The 21,490-nt window shown below is 48.1% G+C and overlaps 1 protein-coding gene across 1 annotated transcript in view; it reads right to left on the minus strand.

The window, feature by feature from the left end:
- LOC126570475 (basement membrane-specific heparan sulfate proteoglycan core protein) overlaps positions 1–21,490 on the minus strand; it is a 217,016-nt gene that overhangs the window by 71,658 nt on the left and 123,868 nt on the right. The window lies entirely within an intron of this gene.

Raw genomic sequence — 21,490 nt, forward strand, 5'->3', positions numbered from 1 at the left:
GACAAGCGAAGGCACGATAGTTGTTGGTACGCATCATCGTGCCTTAAAGTGCCCACCTCGAGGCAGTTTAATATGTTTTGCGCGTCGCAAAATTGGTTTTACCTACGCCACCGACACCTCGAATATGGTTTTAATCAATCCGGAGTGTTGCCCTTTGGTTCAATCCATTGCCACTGCTAGCGCTTGGTAGGGGCGGCCATTAATAATTTCCTTTCTCATCGCGTCCGACCCAAACCACACCAAAAAAAAAAAAGAATGGAAAAAAACCTTCACAAAGGCCCCGTGGTCCCGGGCCCTTGCGCGAGCTAATTAAATCACCGAAAACCGGGTCCCAGGGGCCAGCGGCATCACGTTTTTGTTGGTAACGATGGTTAATTTCCCATCTGCAGGAGAGAGAGAGAGACAAGGAAAGCAAAAAAAAAAAACACCGAACGAGGGATTTTCGCACGGAACCCCGTGGCCGTTTGCAGAAATCGTGACCTGCCGTAAGCGGCCGGCCATTGCTGCGTCCCGTCGGCGAAACGGCGATCTACCCTTGCCGTCCGTCCACTTTCCCTGTGATCCTTCGTGGAATATTGAATCAATTACCGATTGGAGTTCGGTGCGTGGGCAGCGCGCGGCCTAGCATCATCAGCACCGATGGCCTACACCTCACCCACCTTTCATTCCCACCAAACACCCCTCCAAAAGAGCGAAAGAAAAGCCACAAAGTTCGGTGACGATAGTACGTGAGTGAAATAATGTGTGCGAGCCGACTGGCGGACGAAAAGACGAAAAAAAAAGCCCACCCTCCAATGCCATCGGAAGGCGACGAACAGCACAAACAAGCGGTGGCCGCGCGCCCGATAAATGTGGGGCTCGCACTAATCGAATAAACGCACTTGTCAGACGAAATCTCTGGCAATGAAACAACGCCGCGAGGCTATTACAACTGACACTTTCATCAATGTGGACGCATCATCATCATGTTGCGGACGGCTACTACATGGCTACGTGGCACGTTGCGGTCATCAGCATCGATTAGTGCGGTTCGGGTTTTTGGGAGCGAGCGGATGGCCACCGGCCACCTCGTGCTCCCGTGTGATGCTGATGCTGACGTGTTAATCAAAGTGATAAAAGTACAAATGAAAGCTGGCCTACTCCCTGCGGTGGCGGGGGGGAATGTTGTCTGGAACCGTGCGATGGGTGGCCTGGCGAGAACTTTTCCGGCAGACGCACACAGAGACGCGAACGCAGAGAGAACCGATTTGACAGCCGGAGGTCTGACGGAGGAATTGCCTACAGCGTCTTACCGTAGGTTTTGTTGCTGGTAATGGCGTTTTGATTATGGCCAAAGAGGGCGAATTTGGTGAGTGTTAACACAGTAGGTTAACCAATCAATTCATTTCCCATTGATTGTCGTCTAATTCAGCAGTGAACGGTGTTGCTGGGTGTTGTTTATTGATGGATTTGTTGGGAAACTGTTGTAACCGAATATTACGACAAAGATGATTAAACTTAAAAGAATAGATGATTGTATAGCGATATGCTAAGCTGCTATTCGCGATATGCGCGTCGCTTGCAAGTATTCTCAGATGTCCATAGTGTGTTTCTAGTTATACATGGATGTTCCATTGAAGATATGCGAGATATTGTAGATTTTCGATGACAATTAGCCCATAGACTGCAATTTTGGAAGAGGATCCAGAGCGACCTTACTCCTATTTGAGTAGAGACTAGCAGTAGTAAGTAAAATTCGTCTTATTATTATACTGCGCGTTATCTTTCTCTTCTTTTTCATATCAAATAACTGTTTTGATAGAACAGCCCATTAGACAGTGTCAAGTACTTGTTAAGTGGGTAAGTCTTTGGTGTTGTCCATCTAATCGTCTGTAGTGAATATTAAATGTATACAGAAATTGTTCATGCGATCTTGGAAGATCCTACTATTAACGGTCTGGTTAACGAGGCAGAGGCCCAAATCATCTACGCAGCGTAGTTAGGGGATTTAAAAAAAAAAAAAGACAGGGTGAATGAAATAGATGAACAGAACAGGATCTCCTTTGCGCTATCTTAGAATATTGCGGGTAATTGAGCAGCAATTTGAAGACTATTGAAACCAGAAGACGTTCGGCCAACGCTAAAACATGACAAGAACATGAACTAGAGCCCTAATATAATATTGACACGCAAAATCGTGAAGTGTTCCACATTTTTGGAACGATACAGAGAAGATTAGCCCTAATATAAATAGAACCTGCAGTAGTAAGATGATTGCAGTATAATTATGATAGGAGAAGAGTCTCAAAATCCGCGATAGGCCGTGATGTAATTCCCAAACTATAGTTCTTCGAAATTCCTCACAAATTCTCCAACATTAAATGCTAAAATACAGTTCCGATGCGGTATGTCCCGGTAATTCCTATGTCCAAGAAACTAAAGCGCTCCCGTGGCACCATGTAACGACATCCGATAGCGATCTGTAATTTGCTTTCGATCTCACTGGCGGGCCCTTGGCGGTTGCCATTGCTCCGTGATAATTATTCCCACGGGCGCGCAGCCAAGTCTCACCGTGGCGTGACATTTCCATCTTCGTTCATCATTAGCACAAATCCGCCGAAGCCCATCTTCCAGCGCTTCCAGCGCTCTGCCGTGGTCAATTAATAATGCACATTTTTTCTGCCCAGCTTTTACACATTATGTTACTCGCTGAAGCGGAAATGCATACCAAATGGCGACGGACACCATTTACCGGTGAGATTTTTGTGCCATCCAGCCGTCCAGCCGACGGACAGCATCCATCGCTTATCACTTAGTTCGTCTTCTCGCGGGGCTAACTGTAATTGTACACTAGGGACCGGCTGCTGGTGATGGTGGTGGCCGGCGACCTCGATGCTGTGGTTAATAGAAGCGAGCTGGACTGGAGCAGATAGCCTACGGTTGAGGCAAATGCTAATTTCATCCCTGTCAGTGCTTTTTTTTCGGAAAATAAAGGTGCGCTTCACTTTATGCTCTGCGTCGAGCGAGCAAAACCGTATCCCTACAGAATACCGGGGGGCTCACTCTTAAGCAAATCAGTTCCCAGAGAGCTGCTCAAGTGTGAAACAGGTTTTTTTCCGGCCCCAGAGCCATGATTTAATTAATGCGTTGTTTAATGATAAGCCGGTTTCAGGGATCCTGCCACAAAAAAAAAAGAACACCATTGAATTGAAAATGTTCTTCATAGTAATTTCATTAACGTTGGCGCACGTGCAAAGAAAATCATAGCGCTGATCTGGTTCACTAACAAGCAAATCGACCGAAGGTGGCGAGAGTTATCGAATTCAATCAGTTGTGTAAAGCGACCGGTACGGTTTGAATGTAATTTGAAATAATGCAGATAAATTCAGTATCGGTAGGCCCTCTACGACGTACGCTGGAATAGCACGTAGCAGCACAAGCTACACAGCTTTTACTACCAAAAAAAACTGCTGCCTATCATTCATGCTTAAGCACCGAGAGTGTACTGTTCCCCAGTGGGATGCGAGACTGATGGAATGCAGATGGGAAAATATGCTACGCACATCTCCGAGCAGTCCAGGGTGCGCCGTTAACGTAACGACACCCGGGAGCAGACACCTCTCAGCACAAAAGCACATAATCACAGTTCAAATAACGAAGCGTTTTGGGTTCCCGTTGCTTCAAGTATGCTTCGTAGGTTCGCGAGCGCGGAGTGTGAAAGCAAAGCCAAAAGCGTTCCGTCTGCATACGACACTTCCGAGGGTTTATCATACTTGCTCTTCTTCATCTTCCACTTCCTTCGGCGCTGTACTTTATTTGTTCAGCAAAATGCGAGAAGAAAAATATTTAAAAAAAAAAGAGAATGGAGCCTCTTTGGTGAGTGGTAGGTAGTGCCAGGGAATCACAAAACATGTCGAAAGATCCTGAAGAAGCAGCCGCACGAGCCAGCAGCAGCAGCAGCAACAGCAACAAAATCGAAAAGTTTATTTTTCCGCTTACGCCATGGCCATCGTTGCCATCCCGTTGCCGTTTTCCCCCAGCAAACGCTCGTTCCAAAGAACAATGACCGCTTTCGGTGGCACGGTTACCACGGCATCCACGGCATTCTTCATCCATTCGCCAAGCAGGATTCGCGGCTGCCCTACCCCCTAACGAAGCGCTGGGCGCGCTGGGACTGCGGGAAATGATGATGAAGTGTATGCTGCGCCGTGGCATGGCGTTCGGTGCCGGTGCCGGTGGAAATGGAAAGTTTAATCACCATGTAATGTTTCGATAATATGGTTGGAGCGTTGAAAAGAAGTGGCTTAATGAGATTTTCTGATTGTCTTTCCTATGCTCGCATGGTGGTGGGGGGTTCTTGGGGGGTGGCAAAGAACGGCGTGGGAAAGCTGCAGAGTGTTTAATGGTAAAGAAAATTATCCTGGCAACCCTCGACACCAGCCAACATCGCGCACGTGGGAACCGTTTTTGAAGGGAGGGGAAGGCCAAAGTCATCTTTTCCGGTTCGTTAGCCGCTTTCTCCTTCCTTCCGATATGCCCGTGACCACCGTGCGATCGCGCGAAAGGGGGGAAGTTAGCAGCTTCATTAGCAGACCATTCACCATTTGCGAGCGCGCAAATGATCGCAGAAGAAGTGCCCAATAAACCATTAAAAATTTTAAGCAGGTTGCCATTTTATGAAGAAAAAGAAACCGAATACTGATTCCTTGCATCCTTTTTCGCCTTCATTTACAGTAGGAATTCCCTTTACTTCGGTTCTAATTAAATCCAACGATTGTTTGTAAAAGGCACTACAATCGTCTGCCTCGCGGGAAGGTGAATGGCATTTCGAGCGTGCGCGATCAAGTCCTCGACAAAAGGCAAACGCCACGCAAACGCGGCCAAACCATTCCTTGTGCAGTGTCCAATAGCATGTTTGGCCACTGTGTTGAAGGTGTTATGTTGCCCATTGTGATCGGTTACGCCATGGAATGTTTGATAAACGGCGCACGCTCAACGCAACCACGGCCAACCGGCAAGACCGGTCAACGGTCATCGTCTATCAATGCAGCAAACGCAACGTTTGTAGCTGCCCTCGATGCCATCGTCGTCGTCCTTCGGTGACTGTTCGTGATGGTTTTAATAATATGTTGTAGATAATTAAAGTTTATGAGCAAATTATTCGCTATCGTGCCCCAACCGCAACGGAGGACGCCCTCACTGCAACATCTCGGCTGCGGTTGGTGTTCGTTGTCCGGGGATGTGTTTGGTATCACGATATGCAAAATGTTTGACGCCAAACCACGGCCGACGGCCACCGAACACGACACCTGCGGGCTGTGTCGACGGGTGTGCAACGTGTGTTGAGGTTGAATGGCAAGGGAATGAATCATGACCTCAGTCAGTGGAGCGTTTGATGACTTCATTAGAAGGACCACAGGCGAAGGGCGATCGAACCGAAAAAGGGGGGTTTTATGGGGTTACCACCGTTGATTAAAAACTACTGCAGTATAGAAATGTTAAACCAATGGTTTAGAGCTGCGGTAACGAGGATCAATAATTGATGCATTTCAACGGAAACGTGAGTCAAGAAAATTTATATTATTATGTTTTTCTAGAGAAACTCGAAAATAGAAAGCTTTCATCAGAAACATACACAAGGGATTCGAATGCGCATCCAAACAGCAACGCCACGCCATTTGCAAATTGCCAATTGAAATTGAGATTCGGCGTTGAAGATTACTTCTTGCCATTTAGATGAATCTATGCTTTCTTCTGCGAAAACCGCAATACGAATATTGGAAATCTGCTATCAATTTATTACATATTTAACCAGCATGATCACTGGAATATTCTCAGCGATATTAAGATTTTTTATCATCAAATGTGACGAGCGTGATGCCAGAACTGGTGTGCAAATTCGGTTTCGAGTCAATGTAGCAAAAGAAGTATCGCCATATTATCTGACGCTGAATGAAAGCCTAACGTTGATTGAAGTGATAGTGAATTGCGTAGCCTTAGATCTCGCATTGATCGGGGATCATCTGCTGAAGGGCAGAATACATGAGCGATGCTTATGCGCTATGCGTGTATTGCCGAGCACGGATCCCCTTGTCATCCTTCAGTCAGTTTTACACCGACACCACCCTAGGGCTCCAACTGAAATGAGTTCAATCCAATCCTTACCCAGGTAGCAGGCATCGTACAGGTAAACCTTGGCGGCCTCATACGAAGGCACACGAAAAGTTGGAACGAGAAACGCCACAATCGCGTGAACCCATGCTGTACCATTCAGCTCCAACTGCAGCTTCTGACTCAGGCGGACAAGTACAAGCCGGAACGGGAACCGGGCTGCTTTTCCTCAGATTGATGATACCTTCCGGAGAAGGAAACTACACCGACCTGCTGCTGCTGCTGCTGCTGCTACTACGGTTGCGACGGTTGCGAGTTTTGAACCCAACCAGTGACGCTACTCAGCATGGTGCACCATGCTACGGCACCAACGTCGGCCCATCGGGGATCGAATCCGGCTACCAGGAAAGCACGGAACAGACCTGGTGGTTCCTGCTCATCCGTTCGTCGGACCCGTCGTCTTTGTCGATTGGTGATGAAAAATTGAAATTGAATTTCTCATTTGCAAGTGTATCAATCATGAATTCATTCGATTTTCCAACCAATACTGTTACGTCCGTCGTCCGCCAGCCTTTCAGCATTCTACGAGCCACCGAGCATACTGCATCCATGCTGCAAACATTCCCCTTGTGCCACCCGGACGGACATTCGATATTTTGGATGACAGCATGTAATAGCTTTGTTAGCAGCAACCGATGACAAGCGTTCGATGGGGCGGATCATCATCGATGGAGTTCATTGGAAGACCCTGCCAGCGATGGACGAGGCACTGGCAGAGTTGGAACTGTGGTTGGAAAATGTGTTTTCTTTCCCCGGGAGTAGCAGCATAGCAGCATATATATTGATGAGTCTAATTGATGAAGATGCAATCTTCGGACCGCAGTGGCATGGAGCTGCTATGTTGCTTTTCATTAGCATGCATTCAAATGTTAATAAAGCAATGCTTCTGTACTATGGACTTAATGCTCACTTCACCTTAACTCAAATAATCCTTACTGTCAGTTCAAAGCGAAAAGCATGGCTTTTATGTTGACTGTAAGTGGATGAAGCCTAATTGATGGATTGTACACTGTTACATAAAGAGTCCAGTCAGTATTCTCGATTCGCAGGAAAGCAACTGCTACTCTCTCTCTCTCTCTGTCTCTATACGTTAAAAGCTGTCACTTGTGTGAGGTGATGAGTGGTGTGGTGTGTCGTCTGTGCAGCTCCAGCTGTAACCCACCTTGGAACACCAGTTTGCTCCCAAAAGCCATTCTTAACTTTGCTAAACTCCGTTTGTTCCCGTTTTTATCCCGTACTCCTCTCCGATTCCCGGCTACAAACTATCCACCACTTCGCTACCGAACGTCAAACGGAATCATCCCGGTGGATAGCTTGACCGTTTGACAAAGTTTCGTCTCGCCTTGTTCCCTTTTTGCGTCTGCTTTTCTCTCCGGATCGAGCAACGATACACCGCCAGCATTCGGAGTGTTGATTTCTTCAGCGAAACTTTGTGCGAACTTTTATTTACTGACCATTTTCTCTGCTCCTTTTTTTTTTTTGTTACGCGCCAAAGACGACACGACGACAAGGAATGGGGATCGCTGGACCGTCCGGGAATCACTCACGGAATCGGAACCGTAAAGTTTGACAAACAGGGAGACGGGAACTTTGTCCGCGACGAATGATGCTTCGGATGTTCCGGAATTCCCTTGCCTTCCCAGTGCCCAGTTTTGAGATTTGTAGTTTGAGCTCGAGCGCGATCTGACCACCATTCAGGGACATCATCATCATCGCCAACAGCAGCAGCAACAGAGCTGCTTGTGCGGTGGAGGCAAAGTGGCAAGCATAAAATGGTTCGGTTGTTCTTTTTCACGGTATTTTATTGAACTTGATTGTGATTGCTGTTCGTACCGGTTGTGGCATGACTTGGTGCTGGTCCGGCGCGAATAGCTGGAGCAAAACTTTGCGACCTGCGACAGGAAGACCGGAAACCCGGACCACGCCAGCGATGCTTTTCTTGGTCCGAGGTCCGAATAAAGGTTGATTAAAGGTGCCGATAGAACGCGCGTACATGTATGTGTGTAAGGGGAGCAAACTCCTGGAGCGGTGAAATGTCAAAAACTCAAACTCCTGAGCTGAACGACGAAGAAAAACCTTAAAGCCAGCATCAGCATCATTGTCGTACGCCGCGTCGCCGCTTGGTGAACGAAAGAAAAGTTTCCATCTCTCTCTCTTACCATACTTCCCTCTTCCCGGTGGGAGTCGTTCTGCAAACCCACATGCATGCGATCGGACCGATCGACCTTCGAAGCGAAGGCAGCTCAATATCTTTTCGACGAAAGTTTTCCGCAGCGCACTTTGTACGTCGGCGACGCTTCTACTGCTGTCACTGGACGAGGGGGCAGGTCTCACGGATAAGCTCAATCTAATTTGGGTTTCAATTTGACCCTTCTCGGGGGAAGTCTAAAAAACAAAATTATCACTTCATTCGCCACCCCCCAAGGGGGCAGGGACGGGCACATTAAACTTCTCACCAAGTAATCCCTGTAAGCTGCCGTTGCCGGTCAGCAAAAAACCCCCCCCGGGCCGGGGGCAGACAGTTCTGAGATTCAGACACACGGCCACAACCACAAAGGCGCCCACGGTACGATGGCAGTTGATTGCGTTGGTCAATACTACCGGGAGATGTGTCTCAATAACTTCGGATTAATTGGATTTTTACAGACAGCTTTGTGGGGGACATTCCCCCGGGACGGCCGGGGCCGGTTTTCCATTCGTTCCACTTCGGCCCGGGGTTGGGGGGGTTCGATCCGGTCGGAAAATGGTGCCGGAGTTTCATGATTAAGTTTCAATTAGTTGCCACTTTAGGGGACACATTTTTCAAACACAGACACACATCCAGGCGTCCTAGTGGCACGCTAGTGGCAAGGACGTTCGTGCAAGCAAGCCTGGTCTAAAGGACGATCAGCTAGCAGAGAAGCGCGTGTCCATCGCTGTCCTTCCGATGGTGAATTATTAAAACATTAGATCCCGAAACGGATGTCGTCGCTCGGCTTGCAATTTGCGAATGCCGAGCTGGAAAGAAAATAGTTTTTTTCGTCTTCCTCTGGGAACGAAATTTCAATTTACGAAAAAGCTAATGTGGTGATTGCTCCGATCAAATTAAAACAAATCACATTCCACCAGTTCCCTGTCTTGGATGACGGACTCATCGGTCAAGCGTGCAGCGAAGCATACCAGAGGGTGGTGTTTGATTAAAAATGAATGTTGGTCGCTGGAATGTTGTCGGTCGGTTGTCGTGATTGGCATGTTCCAAGAAGGGTGCATCCCATCGGGAGAGGGGGTGTTACCTAAATGATATTTCTAAGATCAAACACACCTACACACGCAAGCCAGTGTGTGTTGACAGCGTAAGCCTTCTGCACTCTGCAGGACACCCGACTGTTGGCCACGCGACTAACGACACATCGAATGCATCGTGAATGTCCCCGTGCGATACATGTGAGTGGGGGGTGCACGTGCACCGCCAACACCCTCCCACCGCCACCACTGGGGTGTGTTTTGGTTTCACATTCGCACGTGTACAGTGTGGACTGAGGATAGATTAGCGTTAAGCCATCGGGCTCAGCTGCTCAGCTGCTTTTAAAACCCCTAACGTCGCAGCAGTGGGCGGCCTGCAGTTTGTGGCTTTGGCTGTGGGAGGAACACAGCGAATACGCGGCGAATGGGGGAAGGGGGTAGGGGAAGGTAATATTATTTTCGGATTTGTACCCGGGGGAGGCTGTGCGGTTGTGGATAGCAGGAGCTTATTTTCGGATGAACGGACGATTGCAAATGTGGCTTGTTGATTGAAAAAGTTCACCTTGATAACGGTGGTGGTCTCGACGTGATGCAGCACACAGGGACACTATCCCTGGACCATCCCCATGGACCACCGCCATCCTTGCTGCGGTCTCGTGTTGGCCACAGTTGTGCTCTTTCAGATTAGATTCCGAGTCGGAGCAACGCCGGTGACGACGACGACGACGACGTTGGTTTTGCGTGAGGCCATATTTACAGAGCCACTAGCTGGCCAGCGTACGGTGCAGATGTTCGCTCCGACCGGTACGTGATGCAATACAGATTCGGCCGGGAAGGAGGGGGGGAGCCCATTACTGGGGAATTGTATTTGGTTTAGAGCTAGAGCAACACTAAATGGCCATTTCACGAAGCGGAAACGAAACATTCCAACCGGGTGAGCGGTCGGTGTTGACAGCGGCCAGCATGACCTTTCACCTGGTAACATAAGTTTTTCTTTTTTTGATAAATAGATTGAACATGAAGAAACTGTCTCTTCTCGGTGCACAGCAGTGCTCATTAGCAACTGCAAGGGTAAACATAAAATTAGTGATGCATGGCATTCGTCTCAAATGTAGCGGAGGTTTCCATTGGAATGCAGTACCACCGAGCACGCGCTTGCGAGCGAAGCGCTTATTTTCGTTAAGTGAAATTTGATTAAAATCCTAAAAGGGTACAAGGCAAAAGGATCGTTATCGATGCGAGTTTTTTTTTCTGTGAAATTGTTTCGATTGGGCCTTTGTTATTCGATAAAAATAAACCTAGGTCTGCGTAATGTAAAAAACCAAACCAAGGTCTGCGTAAAATGTTTAAAAAGCATGAATTGGACGTTTGCGCGATAAGTCACTGATAACTTTGTAAAAATATTCTTTCCTGGGGAAGAGCTCTTGAAATTACATGCATGATTTAGCTAGCTTCTTGTTTTAAATGAGAATACTAATTAATATAATTTTAGGATGGTTGCAATTGTTAATCCAAAATAGTTAATCCAAATCTAAACTCAATCATAAATCGCACGAACCCTGGAGTACATTTTCAGCAAAGTGATATCAATTCATAGAATTAATGTAGGAAAATTTGTTAAAAAATATTGAGGAAACTAATTATAAATAGGAGAAACTGCTTATTCAGAACGGCATTCAGAAAGTTCAAAGTGCAGTATGGTTACGAGGAACTGAATTGTTTGCATCCTTTTGCATCAAAGGTAAACTACACAATAGCATAGATATTTCGAATGATTTTACTTAGAACACAATACGTCTAGTTCAAAGCAACCAAAATCCATTCAAAATTATTGTTTTAGGAACACTGACCGATGCCGATCTGTTACCGATAGCACAATATCCATCCATGTGGGCAAAAACCAGTCAAAAGCGGAAGCATCATCACTAAGATGTCCATATGACATTCCTAGCAGCACAAACGCATTGACAAAACAATAGCTCCATGCCTTCAATCATCCGTTACTAAAATACGCTGGAATTTTTTTTCACATTTCTCGAACAATGTACATGCGACGATTTGGCATAAACTGCATCGCAAACCAATTCACTTTCCTACTTTGCTCACAATTTTCTATCAATTTTCCTAATGGAAATCGTCATCCAACTGGATGCTGTTGTGACGTGCAGATCCATGTGCTGTGTTACGTTGTGCTGGATTCAACTTCCCGTAAGTCGAACGGAAGCACACTTCAGTGAACAGTTCCCTTCGAACTGTGTCTCTTATCTTCCTTTGTTTTCCGTTGTGGATTGTAGCGATAAAGTGCTACCTTTGGCAACGGTAGGAGATTGAATGACTCTTCTGAATCATTACGACGATGCTACATTTCGATAACCGGGTGAAGTTTATAGAAGAAGTGCATGTTTTGAGAGATGACATGGACATGGTGCTGTGGAGGCATCGGTCATATTTTTATCAAAAAAACTAACGCTTAATTGTTCTTCATGCTCTTGGCTACGAATTGAGCTGCAATTTTACCATTTTTCTGCTAAAATGAAGGAATTCTGATTCTTTGAACAGTCAGATTATCTTTTTCTCATGCCACATTGGATTGGATGCCATAAATCGTTGCAACAATCTCCATCACCAACCCATACGATGGCTTATAAACCTGTGGCTAAGTGCTTCCGTGGCCACGAAATAGCCCAAGTGAACCATTCGCCACAAAATGCAATCGCATCCATGACGATGAGAAGATGACATTTTCCGCTCCTTAAGCCACAAAAAAAAACAACCTTGCAACCTTCGCTTTGACGATGCAGAAGCGAATGGCAAATGGTAAATGGTCGTGGTCGTTCGTCGCGTTGTCAAGACATAAAAACCGACAAACGGTGGTAATGGAGATGATGATTGTTTACGACAAGAGTTTTGCTTTATTTTCGTTTCGTTTGGTGCGTTTTTTTTCTGTTTTCGTTCCCACTCACTGCGCAAGGACAGGGGACCGGCTCGAGATGATTTCATGCTGTCAATTTACGTCCCCCGTGGCCCATGTATGTGGTACAGTGGCGGGCGACGACGGGACGACCACCGAAAACGACGCTCCACACCTCAGCCAGAGTGAGTGAGGATCCGCACAACATAATTGTCGCACATTTTATTTCTTGGATTTATTCCCTCGCTTAGGCCGCGTTATTCACACAGTTATCGACAGCCCGGGCTGTGGCCGGATGTCACCGGGACGAGGACCGGGCTCTCGCTGCTTCCTTTCGCCACTCCAAGACCGTGTGGTTTTATCTCAATCAAAACTCAATTGTATGCTGCACCGTGATGATGGTACGTCAATGAATGTGCGACAGAAAACCGAGAAGCCACTTTTACGACCGTTTTCGAATAACGACGACGACGTTCCCACACGCGGCACGATAGAGGCACCGATTATTGTTCCCAATTTCATTTACCGACACTCATTTACCGTTCGTCCTCGTGTCGTGGCATCATCCTAAGCCCCCCCGCCCGAGATGACGAACGATTGCGACGAGGGTGGTACTCGGTTTTTTCGGTGCCACTTTGTTGTCATCTCGCAACAGCTTCACAATTTGTGTGGCGTGTGTGCGCAGCAGAGCCGCTGGAACAGATTGTTTCCGATCATCAGCGAGAGTAAACAGGATTTGCGCCCCATTTGGGGCTGCTGTCAGTGATGAGAAGGAAACCAATCACGGGCCTGGGATTGGTTTTTTTTTGTTGGATTAACATCCTGGCGTGCGGTTTCCTGGAACACGAATTCGCCTAATTTCTGGCACTTTCGTTCGTTTGTAAGACGAGGGTTTGCAATTTCTGGCATTTCTTTTTTTTTTCTTCCTCCTTTCCATTTCAATAATATCCTCCCAAAGAGTGTGGCCATGTCTGGCCGGCTACGGTGACACTGATAAAACATCGATCCGGTACTCGATCTCGACCGTGCAGTCACCGTTGTTTCACTCACAAACGGCAAACCGACCGATGGATCGTTCCGCGAGCAGCCACGGTTTATGAGGGCACTGCTCGATTGTAGCCCATTCTCGGAAGCCATGCCCTGCTCCTGCGGTATGCACCGGTGCGATGGTTTTATGTGATTGCAAATTCCTCGCGCACGCGAGAGAGAGAGAGAGAGAGGGACGCAATTTTATGGCTCACCTTTCACCTTATCCTTCTATGGTTCCTTTCTGCACCGTGTCACAGGTCACGGATATGGTCCCGGGCCCGGTCCACGAGAGTAACCTGCCACCTGCCCCCTTTCGTATCTTGGGCATCTTTGGACGAGCCATGGCATGGTGAAGTGGCAGTAAGTCCGATCTCGGGGTCCTGTAGGTCTCGGGTGAGTTGGCTGGTTTTTGGTGCGACCATAAAAAAGCCCCAACCCTCGGCCACCAAACACAGACACGCTCGTGGGCTGGCTGCTGTCGATTGAAACGGGCTCGTTGGCCTCGGTTGGTTCGATATGTACCGGTAAGGGATGAGGCCCGTCGTCGACGCGGAGATTCACTCGAGAACTTGAAGAGCGGGAACGAAAGGGAAGCAGAAGAACAAAGGCTACGCTACGCTTATCATGCAGCCAGCATCCGATAGCCGAGTCCGATACACGGGGCCCGCTGGGTCCCGACCATCCAACCGGTGATGCTTCGAAAGCCTTTATGGCAGAAGGCAGACGGAGCTCCAGGCTCCGACGGAACGCCGCATAAAGGTTCATATTTCATCGGTTAAATTGAAGGGGCGAGCGGGCGGGCGGGCGGGAGTGAGATCGACGTATGTGTGTACAACAGCATTCGAAGGCTTCAACATTCGCCAAAACCACCACCCTAATACCCACATGAAGTTGTATGTGGGTAAGATCACTCCATTGGCATCGTTTCCCACCGGAACGGCGCGCAGGGAGACTGTTCCCAGTGGTTCGCAAATGGAAAATGGTAATGTACTTATGAAAAATGAGGCCAAAATTTTCACTTGATTGTTTTCGCTTGTGGTGGGGGGGTCTCTATAATGCCCTGAGTTGAGGTGAGTTGTGGTTATGTTTTCACGCGAGCACAAGCGGTGGTGTTTTGTGTTAATGTTTTCCTTTGCTTTCTGTTCACTGTTCTGCCCCTGGCCACTTGTGGTGCAAAAAGGAATCGCCAGATGCAGGGGGGCACCCAGGCGATTCCAGACCATATTGATTGTGGTGGATTCAGAAGATTCACTCCCCCCACCCCCCACCCGGGTTACAGTGCTCCCGGGGCAGGGGCAATTGCGTCACTCAAGCCGTTTCACCTGAAGCTTGATGTCCTGCGGCCGGATAGAGCGTGGCACGGTGGTCGTATCGGCTGGCTGGAGTACCTGGAGCACGCAAATCTCTTACGCATACATGACGCGTACTGGTAGTAATGGCGCCAAGGAGAGTGCCAGAGGCTCTGGCCCAGTCTGGCGGCCCAGGGCATAATAAAGATACCACGTTATGCATCATCCGAGCAATGTTACTTTGTCACGGAACGCAATAAGGCCAGGAGCAATAAAAATCATTTACCTTTACTGCCCTGGCCATCCACGGCAGTCGCACCTGCACGGCTGCTCAGAGCTACGTCACGATCCGTACGTTTCTTGTTCTTCAGAGTGGCCTGTCCTGGCATGCCGGATGTTGTGCTTCTTCCTGCACTCCACCTCGTCCTTATGCCATTTGACGGGTAAACAGAGCGAGCGAGCGAGCGAGCGAACAGAGCGGCTTCGCAAGAAGCAATTATTCATTTGTAAAAGATCTCAACCTGAGCTCGGGCTCGGTCGGTGGTGCAAACCGGAAGAGAAGAGCCTGCAGCCACACACCTTTCCAGGGAACGTGTTGCGAATTGAAAGAACGACTTCCGGGCTTCCACACCACCACCACCACCACCACCACCACCACCACCTGGTGACAGTCCGACGCCATTACGGCTGCGTAGATGACAACGCCACAGACGACGACGTCGACGACGACGACGATGATGACAATGGTGACACGAAGCGTACTTCCGGTGCCGTGCTTCTGCGTGTGTGCGCGTGTGTGTGCGTGACGAAGTGCCGCACAAATGGACGCACAAGACAAATAGACATTTCTTCGCTCGTTTAACCCATTCATCGTACCTGATTTCGTACCTTCCGGCGTTCCTTCCGGTAGCGCTCCGTGGGAGGACGAGGCCTCAAGGAAGCTTACATCTCGACGGTGAACGCACGCAACCTGCGTGCAACCAGACGCCCAAAAGCCGACCAAAGCGCTGCCAAGCGCTGCCATGCCATGGCAAACATTCCTGTTAGACACGACCCATTAACGTGTAGGAAGGACTCATGATGAGTACACAACGATAGACGACGACGACGATGATGCTTCTCTATTGTGTGCGTGGAACTGAGCGATTACAGCAGAACAGCTCGCGGCCAGTTCCTTCTGTCACGTCTCCTTCTCAGGATTAAATACACCGAGCTGAGCCGAGTCGAGGTGAACTGATGCACAGGATTCGTGAATAGGTGAACTTCTTGCCCCTTTGTGACGCAAAGAATCAATCGCCGAATAGGTTTTCTCGTTGGATTTCGCGCGGTAATTGGAAAATATGATTTCATCTCTTACTTTTTACAGCGCCCGTGGTTGAATGGGATTTGCATTTGAAGAGTATGTGGCCAGCCACCCTGGTGCACTGACCAGCATGATCTATCGGTGGGAATTATGCATGCATGCCGGAGCAGCAACTATTGCACCGTGGCGCGGGGCAACACTTCAACCAACATTCGCACCATTAGCCCATGGAAAAGCGGATTCATTCAACAAGAGCTCGGGTCGAGGGTCCGCTTTTATGCTATTCACCGAGCCAACCAACTGACCGACCGACCGACCGGCCGACCGTGTTGTACAGCCGGTCAAGAGCATGTTTTATTCATTTCGTTCGCACCGGAGCCAGGCGAATAGGGAACACAAAAATGCGCTGCTACAGTTACGCCCCACGCTTGTGTATATGTCAATTGGGCCACTTCAACATTGGCGCGCGGAACTGCGCGCCACGGTCAGGTCAAAAGCACTCGCACAGCCAATGATGAAGGATATGGTGGAGGCGCGCACACACTGTGCACTGTGGCCTCAAAGTGTGGCTTCACGGAACGTAAAGCCTCTCTCCTTACGGCCACGCACGGTGATCCGCTGGAAAAACCACGCGTGCTTTGTAACGAAGTACAAAGCCTCATCGCCAGCGCGACACAGGGGAGTATTCCAGGCGAGAAAGTGGTCAAAAGTTCGAAGCATGACACGAAACAACTGATTTGGTTGTCGTTTTTAGTTTGGAATTGATAGTGTACGATTAGTTCAGGTCTTGTTTGAAATGAATGACTATATTTTAAGAAGTAAAAGTAAATAGAATATACCAAAGTACTCTTCGTTGACACAACTCTGCATATTTTTTTGCTAAAACTGCAATCATGTAGATCATCGTTCACTTTTTGGGCTAGGTTCAACTGTGTAAATGATCGACCCTAAAGAGTTATATTATAAAAAGAATAAATTTCAAAAAGGCCTCAGAGAAAATTATGAGATAAGATATACTGTTTCAGTATCTTAGCTAACGTATGCTCTCACAGATATAGTTGCCTTGTTACGGAACTTTACAAGGCAGCATAAGCTAAGGGGTCAAAAATTAAATCCTTTAACAAAAAGAATCTAGTGTAATTTGAAATTGGTTTAAGCATGTTTTTAAGAAGCCAATGTCACAAAGAGGAGCTAAATATGCATCTCCTTAGCTCTGATCTTTTAATCAGCAGCGGGATGCTCAAAACAAATCGAAAAAACAGTGATAACAAAACAAAATAAAAAATTTTCTTTTGTAGAAATATCTAGCAATTGAAGAAAAACCTTTCTCTCGTACATCCCGCACTTTTGGCCACCTTTTTGCCCTAAAATACTCCTTGTGTGCGCCTTGGAATGGCCGCGAATATACCGGTGAATGTAACGAGAGGCCGGTTGGAAGGGTAAACCTCGATGAATGTTCATGTTTATTTAAATTTCAGCATCGCACCCAAGCCACCGCGGCCATGTCGAGCCTTTGTTCGTGCCTGTTCGTCATATTGCTTCTGCACGCGCGGTGTGCACGCAAAGACCGCTTCGTCTGTGCGCCATCGGGGGATTGGGAGTTCAATCTGTCCTGTTTGTCCTGCTTTTGCTTCGCCAAAGGGAGGCTTCTCCGTGACCCCCGAATAATAATAATACCACCACACTGACGACGATGATGATGATGACGGATGGGACACGGATGGTCCTGTACTCTACTATCCATGTCGAAACTGCGCCAATGGTCCACCGGAGGTTGCGGTTGCGTTTCGCCATTTTTATGGTTTTTTAACCAAAAACCAACCAACACGCACGCACACTGGCACGGCCGGTCCACTGTTGTGACCTCGGGCGCGACCCTAGGATTCATTAACCAAGCGAAACCACACGATCGGACGCCGCCATCGTTGGGTCAATATCAGGAGCATCACCAGAGCGGCTTGCGTTCGCTCTGCAATTGCTCGTTGTCTCCAACAACATATAACCAGCATGTTGATGGTTGATGAACGAAGCATTTTCGAAACTTGAAGCACAAGCTCGTCGTGGTCTTAAGTTTTGCCAATTTCGTTGTGTCAACGCGATCTGGCATTAGTGTGCAGTGTATCCAGTTCCTCCCTCGGACACTTCTCCAACAAACCTCCTGCAGTGGTTTCTCCTTCAGCTTGAGCACCCATTACTAGCCGGATAATTACGGCTATAATTATCTCGAGTGCGGCCGTGTAGCCTCACCACACAACTCCAAGCGCTTTCCTCCTTCCCTTACCGGAATGGATCACCGACCGGAACGAGCAACTCCGTGCTTGGCGACCGGTGGTTGGTCAGGTGAAAGGTAAAACATTCTTTATCGCCCCTCAACACATGATGGTCGGATGGTACCCGGATGGTACACTAACCGAGGCACAAACTCTCGATGAGCTAATTAATGTCTCTGGTCTGTTCCGAGTACGGTCTCGGTCTCGTCCTTGCGCCCTTAACCCACGCCGCGGAAATCACCACGCCGTCGGATGGTGCGTCCCTCGAAAAGCTGGTCGCATTCCTGGCCCCAATGTCCTGGCCCAATCGGGCGCCCGATGATAGATGAAGTTGTGTAAGTGTCGAAACAATTTCATGTCTCATGTTTCTCGCCGTTCGTGCGCGATGAAAAGTTGCACTTCATCTACGCCGGCCGCTCGGTCGTCGGTCGTCGTTGCGGTTCCATCTTGCCCTTTCATTGGTGCATTGGTCTCCTTCTGGCCCCGGGACTGAACGCGTCCGAATCGAACACACTTACAGCTTACAGAGTTGGTTAGCTAGTTAGTTGGTTGGTTAAGGGTGCTTCTCGCTCGCTCGTTCGCTCTTTAAATTACGATTGCCACAACAGACAGCACCCTCCACAACGCTCGACACTGCTCGTTCGAGTGTTCGAGTCCATTTTTATGCTTTTGCTCCTTCGCCGAAGAGCTGCTACACTTAAAGGGCCCCCGCTCGTTCTCTTCCAAGAGCAGCTTGTTTATTTTCCAGTTCGTTTGCTGGCTAATAATTTAAATTTATGTTGCCGTTTCCCTGCAACTATCCTTGCACACCAATGCTTCACACCTTCACCAACAGATGCTGACGCCACGCCATGGTGGTGTTTTCGCTCTGTGCTGCATCAAGGCTTTCTCTCTTGCTCTTGCTGCTTGTTGGAGCTTGTTTGCACGAAAATCAACGCCCGATCTGAACGCGATTCTGAGGAATGGAAGCGCCAAGGTAATGAGAATTATTTTTGCCTTCCTCTCCTCCCCCCAAAACTCCATCAACGCATCTGAAAAAAAACTAAACGCTTGACTGGTTGCATTTGTAATTTTCACGCCAGCCTGGCAGAACGCTCGCGGTTGATGCAGATGAGAGAGAAACGAGAAACGAGCTTCTGAGCTGTTTCCTCCGAGAAAAGTTTTTTCATATTTCCTTGCGTGGGGTGCGAAAGTTTTGTAAATCCACGTCTTTCAAAGCGTCTCGGAAGTGGATGGTATAGTTTAGCGAGATCCAGCATTCTTTTCATTGCTTCATATTCCTTCATACCGTCACTAGTTCCATTCATCTGCCATTTTTTCCCCGTTCAAAAGAATTCCATAACCAACTCTTGACAACCCTGTGCTCTCTTTTGCTAGGCATTCTTCTGTCCGTTCGCCATGAATTTCCTTTCATTCGTCGCTGGAATTGGCTTTCGAGTCGAGAGAATGCGCTTCATCGATAACCAGGATGTGTAATAGAATGGATCTCGAACAATCACGTTGTAATGATATAATTTATCGCCTTTCAGGCCAAACCTAGCTACTGGTCACTTCTGCTACGAACACTACTTCCGCAGGAAAGAACAAATTGTGGCCAGCAGCTCCTGCTTCTCCACCTCCCGCGATGGTCTAATAAAATATACCACCAAAGCCAATAAATTACGAATTCGAGCGGTTATCGGTTTTCGCGCCACGCCATTCTCCCGTACCGGCCCAGCCTTGCCGAGGAGGTGACTCTTTTGAACTACTGTCCCACTGTTAAACCGCATGATGACGATGTGCCTTTGGCGAGATAACGAGAGAGAGAGAGAGAGAGATAGCTTTTCCTCTACTACGAAAAACCCAGTAGCTACCACAGGCGAACCCAGATGCACCACGCCACGAACATCAAACCACACCGCATTGTGGTCGCCATTTTATTTCCAGTTGCATCCCCGACATTCTCTCGCCCTTTTATCTTCCTTTCTTTTTTCCTTCCGATCGAATCGAATAACGAGTAGTAGTAGTTCGAGAGCTTTCCGTTCCGGGGAAACCTTTCAAACCTTTGCGCCTTTGCGTTCGTGTTTGTTGGAGAAAAGAATGAAAATGTTTCATTTCATTAGTTTCATACCAAAGCCACATCCCATCTCGATGGAAGTATGGAATAGTCGAGACTACGGTCCAGCGATGGTCTGACTTCCGACATGCTCCCTTTCCCCCAGGACCCCAGACACTAAGCTCATTTGCATTCGTATATGGTGATCGTAAAGAGCAGCTCTTCGATAACTGTAACATGTTTCAGCGACTCGACGCCCCCCCCCCCCCCCCGAATGTCCCCTTCCTTTTGTATGGTATCCTGTAGTTCCCCATGTACTCCGGGATTCCAGATTTTTGATCACGATTTTTCGTCTCTCCCCCGTTTTCGTCGTCCTTTGTTGAGCTCCGACCACCGCTGACGGACCATCAATGCAGACCGCAGACCGCAGAAATGCAATGGTCGTGTCGCAGGTCGCGTCTAAGGGCACTTTGCCATTCTCTTGATGCTGCTCTTCTCCTAGCGGCCACGGAGTGCTGCCGATATCACCAAGCGAGCAACAGCAGCATCAGTCAAGAGCTGACTCTAGGGAGAGACGGAGTTACTGAGCAGCGAGCACTTCCAGCCTACCGTTGTCGCCACCGTCTTCGTCGTCGTCGTTGCATCTTAATAGACGTCGCCGATGCCGAGCCTTTCGTTGAAATGGTACGAACAAGAGAGCGACACAGAGAAAGAGAGAGAGAGTGCGGGGCTTCGCTCGAGGGTTTTATCATTATTTTATGGAATGGCATGATTTACATTGCAAATTGATCTCTTTATGGAGATCTTTCTGGTATGTTTTCTTTTCTTTTTTTCGGTGTCCATCTATCTGCCATCTATCTTAGGTAAGAGGTCGTCCATTTTACCGTCTCTCCAATGGTTCGAGATTCGATTCACCGATCGCTCCTGCTGCTGCTGTCCCGTCTCCTCCGTTAGCGGTTTTCTCCTAGCCACCCTCTGGGAGGATGCTTTTGAATAATTTAATTTGCAAAAAGGAGCAGAAGCAGCATGATTTATGCATGAAATTGTTGGCAAAGATGTTTCCAATCGAACTCGTTTGTGGTTTAAAGTCGAAAGGCGTCTGGTATGCGCTGGTGCTCTGATGTTTGGCGGTTTGTCTAATGGTTTTCTGGATCGCATACCGTACACCTGTTGCACCTCTACCGTTTCCGCCGCAGAAAACATTACAATCAAGCATAATTGCAACCAGAGAAGCACCATATTGAACAGAAACCCGGTGACTGTATGCTACATGACCATCCA

This window comes from Anopheles aquasalis, chromosome 2, assembly GCF_943734665.1.
Source record: "Anopheles aquasalis chromosome 2, idAnoAquaMG_Q_19, whole genome shotgun sequence".
Lineage (NCBI taxonomy): Eukaryota > Metazoa > Arthropoda > Insecta > Diptera > Culicidae > Anopheles > Anopheles aquasalis.